This window comes from Hordeum vulgare, chromosome 6H (genome assembly GCF_904849725.1).
Source record: "Hordeum vulgare subsp. vulgare chromosome 6H, MorexV3_pseudomolecules_assembly, whole genome shotgun sequence".
Classification (NCBI taxonomy): domain Eukaryota; kingdom Viridiplantae; phylum Streptophyta; class Magnoliopsida; order Poales; family Poaceae; genus Hordeum; species Hordeum vulgare.
The window spans coordinates 81,435,388-81,448,042 of NC_058523.1; the positions used below are offsets into that span (position 1 = coordinate 81,435,388).

The 12,655-nt window shown below is 44.7% G+C and overlaps 1 long non-coding RNA gene across 1 annotated transcript; it reads right to left on the reverse strand.

Annotated features, from left to right (window-relative positions):
- Window positions 1-1,813: 1,813 nt before the first annotated feature.
- On the reverse strand, window positions 1,814-10,121 carry LOC123401841. The gene is made up of 3 exons (XR_006611189.1): window positions 9,956-10,121; window positions 9,775-9,857; window positions 1,814-2,225 (listed from the first exon to the last, which is right to left on the reverse strand). It is a non-coding gene; the product is annotated as an uncharacterized LOC123401841 (long non-coding RNA).
- Between the last annotated feature and the right edge of the window lie 2,534 nt (window positions 10,122-12,655).

Genomic DNA, 12,655 nt, shown 5'->3' on the forward strand with positions numbered 1-12,655 from the left:
GTAGGGCCAACCTAGGGCAACTCGGGAGATGTATATCACGCCACCGTACGCTTCACTTATGTGTCGTGTCCTTAGATCGAGATACGCGGCTCCTATCAGGATCATCGACACGCTGGGTGGCCTTGATCGACTTGTTTTACCTTTATTGAGCGTCTTGCGTGAGGGATTCCGAGGATGCTTTGGGTTATCTCAAGGTTGAGGTTTTACAATAGGAAATCGAGGAGATCGCGGGTTTCCCTGGTCGAGGTCATTCCGTCATAGCGTATGGTAGTTTGTGATGGACTAGTTGGAGCACCCCTATAGGGTTATATCTTTCGGAAATCCGTGCCCGCAGTTATGTGGCAACGTGGAAAACTTTGTTAAACATTCGGTTCTAGATAACTTAAAGTAAACTTAATTAAAAATTGCCAACTGAGTGCGCAGCCGTGACTGTCTCTTTTTGTGAGCTCCTGCTCCGATCGAGGACACGGTGGGGTTATGTATGACGTAAGTAGATGTTCAGGATCATTCATTTGATCATTATTAGTTCACGTTGGCTTATTCATAGATCATCCCCCTCTTATTCTTGTACTCGTAAGTTAATCACCTCAACTAAATGCTTAGTCGCGTGTTGCAGCCTCACCACTTAACCATACTTCACCCATTAAGCTTTTCTAGTCTTGATACCTTTGGAGATGAGATTGCTGAGTCCCATGCGGCTCACAGATTACTACAACACTAGTTGCAGGTACATGTAAAGGGTTACTTGACGCGAGCACGTTGATTGTTCATTTAGATTTTCTTCTTCATCATCGATCTAGGATCGGTTCCAGGACGACAACCTGGGATAGCAAGGATGGACGTCGTTATTTTATCGTTTGTTTTCGTCCGTAGCCGGATCCTGCTCTTCTTCATGATTACTGATTGTGTGTTGTATTGATGTGACTCTGATGTAGATTGTGGCGAGTGTAAGCCAATTCCATATACTCATCTTTTCTGTACATGTACTTGTAACGATATCCATTCTTGCGAAACGACGAGATGCTTTTCTATCCCTGTCGAGGCCCTCGCGCCAAAATAAGGATAGGACCGCATCTTGCGCGTTACACGCCGGTTCCGAATCCTCAAGCAACTCAAGACGAGATCCATGTCCAGTACCTACAACATGATTAGGAAGCAACACAGGAGAGTATGCAACACCAACAAACTTATAAGGCGATGAAGAGTTGGAGGGAGCTGGTGGTGGTGTCGAGGTGGTGGAGGCGGACAGGAGTGACGAGAATGGAAAAACATTCTCATCGAACACAGCATCATGAGAGATGTAAACATGGTTAGACGGAATATAAAGACACTTGTACCCTTTATGAAGAGAACTATACCCTAGAAAGACACATTGTTTGGACCGAAACTCAAGCTTACGCTTATTATAGGGGCGAAGGTGAGGCCAACACGCACACCCAAAAACTTTGAGGGGCGTATAGTCTGGAGTCTCACGTAGTAAAAGTTCAAGGGGTGTTTTCATCCCAAGGAGTCGTGTATGAAGCCTATTTATAAGAAAACAGGCAGTGGAGAAAGCATCACTCCAAAAAAATGTCACAGATGCATGGGCGAGTAAAGCAAGACCAGTTTAAAAAATATAACGATGCTTACGTTCAACAGTGTCGTTCTGCTGATGTGTGTGAGGACACGACACACGATGTGAAATACTAAGCTTGTTAAAGAACGCATTGAGGTTGCGATACTCACCCCCATCCAATTGGAAATGAATGATTTTATGCTTGAGAAGACGCTCAACATGTGATTGAAATTGCAGAAAAACCTCAAACACATCAAATTTGCGCTGAATAAGATAAATCCAAGTAAACCGACTGTAAGCATCAATGAAACTGACATGGTAATTATGACCACTAATTAAGACAAGTTTGGGTATGACACCACACATCAGAAAACACAAGCTCAAGTGGAGTTTTGACTACATGATTCAAATATGAAAACAGAAGTTGATGACTCTTCCCTTGCTTATAGGCATCGCAAATTGTTGCATGGTTTTTATTGGACAAAACTGGAAGAGCATGTCGATGAACAACATGACTGACGATGGGGGTGGCAGGATGACGAAGCCGCGCGTGCCAATGAGTAGACGATACACGCACACCGCTGAAGACGTGGGGAGGAGGCGGCAAATCAAGTGCATAGAGTCCTTGTCACGGGCGACCCCTAAGAAGAACGTCCCTCGTGTCCCGGTCCTTGATGAAACAATGAAAGGGGTGAAACCAAGTGAAGAAATTATTATTAGAGTAAGCTTAGGAACTGACAATAAGCTACATGTAGCAGAAGGAACACGTAAAACACCAAAAATATGCAAGGATTTGGGTTTATGAGTAAGAAGGGAAGCCTGACCAACATGTGATATATGCATACATGCTCTGCTAGCGTTGTGAACCTGATCGTGACCGCGATATGGATCCTGAGTGGAGAGCTTGCTCATCTCGCTGGTGAGGTGATGAGTGTCTCCCGTATCCATGTACCATGTCGGATCAATGGGATAGGATGGAGTATGACCGTGCTCATGAGTCACCATAGCAACCTGCTTGTCATTGCCTTTACCTTTGTTGCCGATGCCAAGGAAGTCATGCTTGAAGCCGCGATGACATAGGGAGGCAATGTGCCCTGGAATAGCGCACAACTGACAGGAAGATCGATGCCAGAGGAGGGGCAGCATGCACACGGGCGGCCACCTCGAGTAGTCGTCATGGGCCCTGCCAAAAGTGACCGCGGGGACTGCGAGGTCGGCTGGGGTAGCACCTTACCCCCAGCGGGCGGCGGCTTGGAAGGCTTTCCTTTGCCACGGGTGGCAGCGTTTGTAGACACAAACCCGAGGGTGACACAGCGGGCCTTGACGCGCTGCTCCGTGGCGAGGCGGCCGGAGTAGAGCTCATGAGGTTGTGGTGGGATCTCACGCCATTGATTTTCTCGGCCAGATTATCATAGTCGTTGTGCAACCCATTCATCACGAAGGTGGTGAAGTCCTCGGGACGAAGCGGCTCACCAATGGAGGCCAGAGTGTCGGTGAGGCTCGTCATCTTGTTGAAGTAGTCGGTGATGCTAAGATCGAGAAGCTTGGTCTACCCAAGCTCGGTGCAGATGGCATGAGCACGCGCCTGCTGCTGAGACGCGAAGCTAATGTGTAGAGCAGACCATGCATCCTAAGAGTTGGTAGCGAAGAGAACAAACAACGAGACACCTTCCGTGAGCGAGGACTGGATGGCTGAAAGAATAGCTTGATCCTGGGCCACCCATGCATGATATGATGGATGATACGACGGTGGACACGGTAGAGCACCATTGACGTATCCCTCGAGGTAGTGACTACGAAGAAGAGGCAGCACATGTGCACGCCACGCCAAGTAGTTGTTCGGCATGAGCTTCACCGGAAGGAGGTGCGTGAAGTAGAACGATGTTGCTGTGGTAGCGTGACCGCCGAGGGCAGAGGGCATCGACGATGCAGCAGCCCCTGGAGGCATTGCACCCGCATGGACAAGCAAAGAGGCCTCCGTCTCCAACATCGAGGGATGAGCCCCATAGCCCATGGACGTCAGTGCCAGTGGATGAGACAGTGATGCCCCATAGGTAGAGGCGGAGAACCCGCCATACGGTGCCGACGGCGGAGTCTCGTAGGGCAACGGATGTGTTCCGTAGGGCGGCGACGGATGTGCCGCATAGGGCTGCAGCGATGTCACCCCATAGTGCGGCAGAGACGGCTGCACCCCATAGACCGACGATGGGGATGCCCTGTAAGGCTGCGTCGACGGCGCCCCGTAGGGCAGGGCCGACGGCGCCATGCAGGGCTGCGACGGCGGCACGCCGTAGGACGACGACTGCGGCGTCAGATGCGACCCGTGAGACTGGCGGACGAACCAGCGCCGATCCATGCAGAGGCGATGGGAGCGGCGGTCGAGGGCGCCGCGATCGGGGCAACAACCGCCCTGGGATGAACCGCGGCCAGCGGGCCAGAAGCCATGAACGGCGACTGGAAAACCAGAGGAGGAGGCGGCGGCGGCGGGGACGTAGATTGGCCTAAACTGATACCATGTAAAACTTAGGTTTAGGAAACTTCTCGACATCCTTTAATGGACGCGGCTATCTGATATATATATATAAGGGGTGTACAAAGATATACGTGTTCACAAGCTGCAGCACGTCCGGAATGTTCCATTGTTGCGCCATGGACTGCTACAACGTCACTGCACGGGGGCACCTACAAAGAGCATGGGAGGACGAAGGAATCCTCCGGCTCGGTAGCACATACGGTACACAAGTTGGAGACTTCAAGACTCCTTTAATCCATGTGGGTAACACCCCTCAAAATAAAAAGAAATCCATGTGGGTAAACAATTAGTACTCCATGCAAACACGCGCACATTTGGAGGAGAAACGTACGTCCTCATTCTTTCTCTGGCACACCGTTATAGTGGATCAATCTCTACTCCCCTCCGTTTGATATGCTGGCTCGATGTGGAAGACTATCATGCATGCGCTAATCTCCATATATAGGAACTGTTTGACAGGAAAGTAAAATCTCATCTAGCTAGATGTAACTTAGCAAATCTGATAAATAAATACTTCAGATAAATGAATCAATAGGCAAAGATAACATACTGTACTTGCTTAATTTGCCATCCCCTTGATCATGCTTAAATTTTGGCTCGCAAAAACAAATCACCGTCCACCGGATTTGATTAGCTATATATTATATATATACGACGGAGTATAATATATTTGTTCCTCTTCATCCGGTGCAACTTTTGATCTAGGCGATCACTTACCCTCGGACGATCGACCTAGCATGCATGCATTCATGCGCGCGGATATGCATGAACACCCACTTGGACTTGGTAATACGAGTATAATATACTTTCTTTCTTTCTTTGCTAATACGAGTAATTGGTAAAAAATGATATAATTGCACTTTCTTTCTTTGCTACTCTAGTACTTTCCAAATTCATCTTTATTGGTAATATAAAACAGAGGGAGGCTGTTTCGTCTTCACCCAATCAGATCAGCACGCCGGCGATGAGTCCAAAACGCTACTCTGCCCGCCGCTCATGGCACCAGCTCTTCGGCTCCTCGGAAAGGGCCGACCCCTTCCCATCACCCACCTCAACAACTCTTCCGCGAATCCCTCCCGAAGACGAAATACCATTGCCGCCGCCGCCGTCGCTGTCGATGATTCCTCAATCGCAGTTACCCTCCAACTCCACGAATCTCCAACACTCCCCGTTCAATAACAAGTCTCAGCTGGCGCACCAGACGTCCGGAGAGGAGATGGAGGAGGACAAACCCTCGCAGCAGCCCGGCATCAAGAACGGCTCCTCCAGCAACGAAGAACAAGTGTCCGGCTCCTCCACCGACGAAGAGGAAGAGGAGGAGTCTAGCTTCTCCCCAAACGACGGCGTCCACAAGGAAGAGGAAGAGGAAGAACCACTTGCCGCCGACATCTCCGGATCCCATGGGACGGATGTCGTCGCTGTTGAGGAGAACAATAGCCCTTGCCGTCGCCGAGCCAAGTGGAAGGGAGGAAAGCCAGGCGCATATGTTCGTGTTTGGTCGCTACGAGACGAGGTTGGCATCCTAGAGGGCCTCGTCGCCCACGTGGAAACCCATGGCTCTCCCCCAGGTCGCTCTGAACTGTGTGATGTTCTCCACGGGCGCATTCTTGACAGGAAGGAGTTCACGGTGACCGAGATTTACGAGAAGGTCCGGCGCTTGAGGGATAAGTACCATTCTATGCGGGTCGCCGCTGTTTCAGGAGCCCCGCTGCGTGGCGGCGTCGAGGACCGCCGGAAGTACGAGATCTCTCACAAAATTTGGGGTGATTCGTCACCACTGCCCAATGGCGGAAAGAAGAAGGGCAACCCTTATCATGCGCAAGGACCACGTGTCCGCAGGGACTTTGAGGAGTTCCGTCATGTGTACCCTCACCTTGCCCTGGAGGTGGAGAATATCGCCGGGAAGGTCCCTCTGAAGAGGGTGATTGAGCTGATTGATGATGCTAAAGCCAGCCAACTGAATGACAAAGTGAAGAAGCAGCGGGTTCTGGAGATCAAGGCGGACCTGGACCGTGCTAGCCTACAGGGTGAGCTGCTTAGCATGTTTATAAAATTGCTTTGAATCCATCAAATGCCACGCTGAGAAGGTGAAACTGATCTCATTTGTGCTATATTTTTTTGGGTCGTCATGTGATGATTGGATCATCTAGCATGATGATGGTACCGTCAAGCTCTTTATATATGTTATTAATGATTATGGATTATCGATATGTTGAAATGTAGTTTCTCGACTGAACAGGATGTTAGTCTTGCTTTGGTAACATTAACCTTGTACCCATCAAAAAGTATTCTGAAAAGAAAATCAGCACCTAGCTAGTCACATATGTATAATGGTTACTATCCCACCGCTTCGTACGATCCAAGCGAAAGAAGAATACCCATCATCAAAATAGTCGCTGTAATTCAGTATAGGAAAACCAATGTTGTTGTAAAAAAAAATCCATAATAACAAAATCAAACTGAACAAGTGGCATTCTCTTAGATGCATTGCTCACTCTGGATACCATAAACTGTACTTGGTGGGTCGTAAGATTTCCTTCCCTTCGTGTGATTTTCCATCGGCCAGTTTAAAGTCCAACCCCCATTTATGTCCCCTTTCTATTTCTCTTGCTTTGCTGTCTTAGCTGAAAAGAATCCAGTTGGCTAGCTGATGTAGCCTTATCATTAGCCTTTTCCAAATTATTCTGTATAATTTACATCTACTGCCATAAAAGGTACACTTCTCCCTCATCTGATATGAAAGATATATATTTGGGTCGATAGGTTTCAGAGATTGAAAATATTGCATTGCTATATTGGTGAATAAATTGTTTCTCGCTGAAGTGTTAAGCACATCTGTACCTGTGCTGCAAATTTCAGGTTTTTGTACTCTCTCTGTTGTCGGTAAAAATTGTACTAGTGAAATGGGGTGTGTAGCAAAGGTATCTAGTCTATATATAATGATTTTTTTGTTGAGACTGATCATGAATTCTCTTAGGTCCATGTCCAGAATTTGGAGCTGCACAATAACATATGCAATATTTATTGAAAAAGGCAATCTTCATTGTTACTGTTGGAGCTGAAAATTATGCTCCATCTGTTCGGAAATAGGTGACATGGTTTTATTTTAAATTTAAACTAAAACTATGTCACCTATTTCTGAGGTTGTATTTCACACCTACCAAAATAAAGGCCAGTTCTTTTCTAGCTTATTTGGGGCTGTGAAAATAAGCTGCCCTCTACTCAATTTATTTTAGAAGCCTGACCAATTTTTTTATTTTATATGCCTACTAATTAAGGATTAACTAATGCAGTAGGCTTCTAAAATAAAATTTTAAATTGGGTTTCTAAAATAAACCGGATATGGGGCAACTAATTTCCACAGCCTCAAATAAACCACAAAAGAACTAGCCCTAAATCTGTTTTGTTATCTATTATTGTCTTTTTGACTTCCGTGTAAGATTATTTTTTTGCAATTGTTGCCTTGCCTATCATACAAGACATTTGTAGGTTAACCAAAAAAACTGGATCAACAAAAGTACTTCATCATCTCCTTCAACACATGATATCTTTGTCACACAATAAATTATTTATTTGCAATTTCTCATTCGGTGTGCCAATAAGTTTTTTTGTGCCATCAAGAGTTGCATCGGTGGCAAACAGTAACGCGCACGTTGAGAGCATGGTGGACGTCGAGTCCCCAGGTGATGGAGGCCTGGCGGGTGTCGTTCCAATCTACTAGAAGGTGCCCCGCACGTTGCGACGGGAACCTTGTTAAAAATGTATGGATAAATGGTAGAAGGCTAAAATTAATGAAAAAACAAATATAAAAATTTCTTACATGACTTAATTCCATGGGAAAAAATAATGCACGACGTAGTATGTTTTGCATTAAGAGATTAATGAAAAAAGTAACTTATGACTTCATGCATGACTTGATGATGTAGCAATGTTGCATGGAGAGGAAAATTAGCTGGTGGGTTGTAGCTATTTAAGAAATGTATGGATAAATGGTAGAAGACGAAAATTAATGCAAAAGAAAATATAAAACTTTCTTACATGACTCAATTCCATGGGAAAAAATAATGCATGAGGTGGTATGTTTTGCATTAAGAGATTAATGGAAAAAGTAACTTATGACTTTATGCATGACTTGATGATGTGGCATTGTTGCATGGAGAGGAAAATTAGCTAGTGGGTTGTAGTTATTTAAGAATAGAGGATTCAGCTATGGCCTATTAGCTTAATTAGTAAAGCAATCGTTGATTATTCGTTCATGGTGCTAGCGACAAACCCAATAATACATAAATATAGGCCATTTTGCAAATCTGGTCTGGCTGAAATCACATCATTCTCCCTGTTGGAAATAAGTAACATATGAAAGTGACAAAGAAAAAAAACATTTGTGTATTAGCCCATAATTATTGATGTAGAAAAATGTGATGCATTGTTCATAAAATTGTTTTTTTCAAACATTGTTCATAAATTCAAGAAATGTTTTGGATTTTCAAAAAATGTTCTGGATTTTTAAAAAAACCTTCAAATTTCAAAAATGTTTTTGCTTCAAATTCGAAAACAAAAGGAAAAATAAAACAAAAAATAACCAAAAAATTAAAAAACAAAGGAAATAAGAAGAAACAGGAAAAAAAGAAAAAAAACGAAATTATCCAAATATTTAGGGACAAAAAAAGCTGGGCCGGCCCAGTCGATCGACCCCTGTGCCGTGCCTGGTGAATGCAGCGCGCGTCACATGGAAGTCCTAACGCGGCTGACGAAACCAAAAGCAAATAGTTGGCGAGCCCTTCTTGAGAAGTATTCCTGAAGCCTTCCAAGAAATACTTCCACGCGTCGTTACTTGACACATTTTCAGCCAACGTGTCATGTTTTGAGCATTTCCTTAGGGGATTTTTTTTTAAATTCGCATGGGTTTTCAGCATTTTAGGTGAGGGTTTTTTCCTTTTGTTGGTGCTTTGATTTTCCATCGGTCTTTCTTAGCTTTTGGACATCTTTTTTTTTGCATGAAAAGCATGTTTTTTCTTGCACGAAAGGTACGGATGAGGCACAACCCGTGCCCCTCGAAAAAAACAAGCACATTTTTTCCTTCCTCGAGAGGCACAAATTTGCTTTCGTGCTCTCGGAAACAGGAAAAAAAGCATTTTCTATCTTTTTTCTTTGACGGGAGGCGCGGCTTTGTTGTTGCGAGAGAGACGGATTTGCTTTTGCGAGAGAGACGGATTTGCTTTTGCGAGCGAAACTATAATCCGGGGCCCTTAGTACAAATGTTTAATTAGTAGTCATCATGTGTGAATATAATTTATATCAAAAAAACAATTAAGTGCATCCATAATCAGTGTTCATATCAAATAACATATTATATATTATGTCCCAATGAACTCTTGCATTTATTAGAATTGAAAAGCTTACAACAAAAACAATACACTTTTTTCGTGAAAAACAAACCATTTCCTATCACGCACCTCTCCATTTCTCATTTTTCTTGAGTAATGGTTATACAAAAAATGTTTCCAATTTTCATCCAAAGGATATTTAGTATTTTTCTCTACCTTTCTAGGTCCGTTATCCACTAATATGTCCCTCATTTTGTTAAAAGATTACACCAATTGCATGTATCATAAATATCCATAGTAATAACGGGTTCCTCATCAACACTAGCAGATGAATTAAATATGGGGTTATGATCGCTCACATTGGTATCATCCATGTTGATGTAAACATTGTCCTCTGTAGGAGTATCACCATCATCTTCCCGGTTGGCATTAGTTTGGTTATCTGCAAGAATTATCGCCAATTCGTCTGAATTTTTTGAAGTGCTCGTATCGCTCTAATAATATTTAAGAAGTGACATCTCAATTCTCCATCTCATATACCTCCTTCCTTTTTCTTTATCCTTCCGGATGGATACACTTTCTACCCAAACCTGACATGACCGTGCTGCAATTGAAAGGAACAATTAGCTTTTAAAATTAGCACAAAGCTAATTAAAATATTATATTAATTACATAATATCTTCATCTAATATCATGAAAAAAAATCTGCTATGTGTGCGCAATGAATTGAATACCTTTGCATCAACTCCCTGTTTAGCCGTTCGATCTATCGAGAATTCAGGAATTGTGATTAGAAGAACAGGCAAGGATAGAGGACGTGACAAGACGTACCTGCCACAGTTCGTTGCATCGCTCGTGTGGAGGCAGAGTTGAAGAAGATTATGTTAGGATTTAACTAATCCTATTAATCCATGCTTAAGGAATAGATGGCAGTTTCCATATGAAAACCGACGTCGGTTCCTGGTGCCTTCTTGAACAGACACCTTTTCACTTCGTGTCTTTTGTAACTCTATATATAGATGTATCCATCATCAATAAAGATTAACTGATTCACTTTTACATGTCTGTCTTTTTTTACATTTTTACCTTCTAACACGTTATCAGCACGCTCTCAGCGGAGCGAATTGTTCCAGGCATCATCGACGGCGCACGGGCATAACGGCGTGAAGAAAACCGGCAACTGCGTACACGACCAAGCCCTTGGCTAGGCCCTTCATAGTGAGGGGACGCCCAGGTACGCGCAGCGGCGTTCGCCGGCCACGGCCCTCGGCCCCGATGCCTCACAACGTCTGACTTCGACGGAATTGAGATCAGAAACCAGCGGCACGCTACATCAAGTGTTGAGTCAAGAAGATAAAGAACTCAGCAAATCGCATATTGTGAGGTGTTCTTTTCCGATTTCCCTTCTTGCAAATTGATAGCACTTACCAACACTTCAAACCATGATCCCCGCACACAAGCGCTAGGAAGAGGCCAAGACGCCTCCAAGCGCGTGCGACGGCCTTCGGCCTGCGCCCACCCGTGCTAACTGCCGAGGCCTTGCCCTCGCGTCGCGCTGCGCCCGCGCCAAGGCCACGCTCTTGCGATGACTCCTCCGCCTCCACCGTGCACATGCGCTCGCCGCTGCCTCGTGTCCCTCGGCCTCCCGCTGGCGAGCCCGCCGTCGGGCAGCTGCTCCGGCCGATCTGGCACATGGAGCCCAGAGGCACTCGGACTCGTGAATGGCGCCTCCAACGGCGTCGCGCCCGGCACCCACCTCCACGATGGCTCCTACTCCGAGGACGAGCGCGACGGGAGATCCTCTTGCCGCCGGTGGTGCGGTCGGCCGGCTGTGCCCAATCGGGCCGACACGCCCTCCCCGGATTCGTCTGGCGCAACCTTCTCCGGCCTCCAACGCGAGGCTCGACGGTGCTCCGCCCGGGTCGTGGTCTCTCCACGAGTTGCCGGAGAAACGGCCGACCGGCCATGGCGGTCGCCGCCCGCGTTGGTCGTGGGGATTGGGGATGGATGCTGGCTGGGAATCGCTATCCCTGGCCGCTTGATCCTTACCCAATTGGTTGACCAGGTCAGACCTGGGCTGGCTTCCCTGGATAAGGTTGGGCCACCGCATTTTAGCGGTTTTTTTTTTGTTGAATTTTAACATTCCAGAAAATACGTGGTCATTACGTGGCATGTTTAATATGTTTGCTTTTTAGCAATCTCTATGACATGTCTTATTACTATAACGACATTGTTCTGCGATCGAGATTAAGTTTTCTTGCACAACAATATTAATTAGCGATTGAGAAATATATATTTTTTTTCTTGCAAAACAATCTCATTGCGATTGAGATCAATTTTCTCTCGTAAAATATTAATTCGCTCTGCTGAATTATCTTGCAACTTGATACAAAATCTCTCATTTAATTGAGGTCTATACAATTCAAGTTTTCACTTGAGCATCAAGTTTGCAACATCATTACTATTCATTACAATAGTAGTGTATTTCTGTTGAGTACTGAGTTGTATTTCAGAACATATGTGTGATGTAGTATATTTCCATGTTATTCTACATGTTGAGATTATACATCCACGATTTGCAATTGAGATTTTTAATCTCTTGCAAAGATAGATTCAGTACATGTGAGTACTGTTTCTCCGTTAAGTACGGGGTATTGCCAAATATTTCTATGATGTATCTATTTTCATGTTAAACACATGTCGAGATTAATACATCTATTCGTAATTGAGATTTTCAATTTCTTGCAAAAAAATGCAAAATTCAACGTGATTTCTTCAAATTGATGCTTGGGATCACAAGGTAGTCATATGGATCTACTGCCTACGCAGATTATCGATGATTAGTGATAAAGCTTACATTTTGTCGTTTCGACATTATGATTGCTTTACAAAGTGCTCTCCCGCATATTTTTGTAAGTCATGACATAAGGCATTACGAGTGAGTATCTACTGATTTTATGAGATTGTACTCCCTAGTGCTGCGAGATCCACTCCATTTTGGAGGTTATCTTCAAGGTGTCATACTTGGCAATTTGAGATTCACATTAATGATTTCAAGATAACTTCTTGAAATAGCCATTAATTTTGCTAAATTCATTACAACATCTATACGATTGTCTCAAGTGTGATTTATCCACGTGAAACCATTGGCTCATTATCCTGACATCGATTTCAAGCAAATCGAATGGATAACATTGCAAAATTCTCCTTGAGTGCCTTTTCTATGGCCCTTGGATTGAA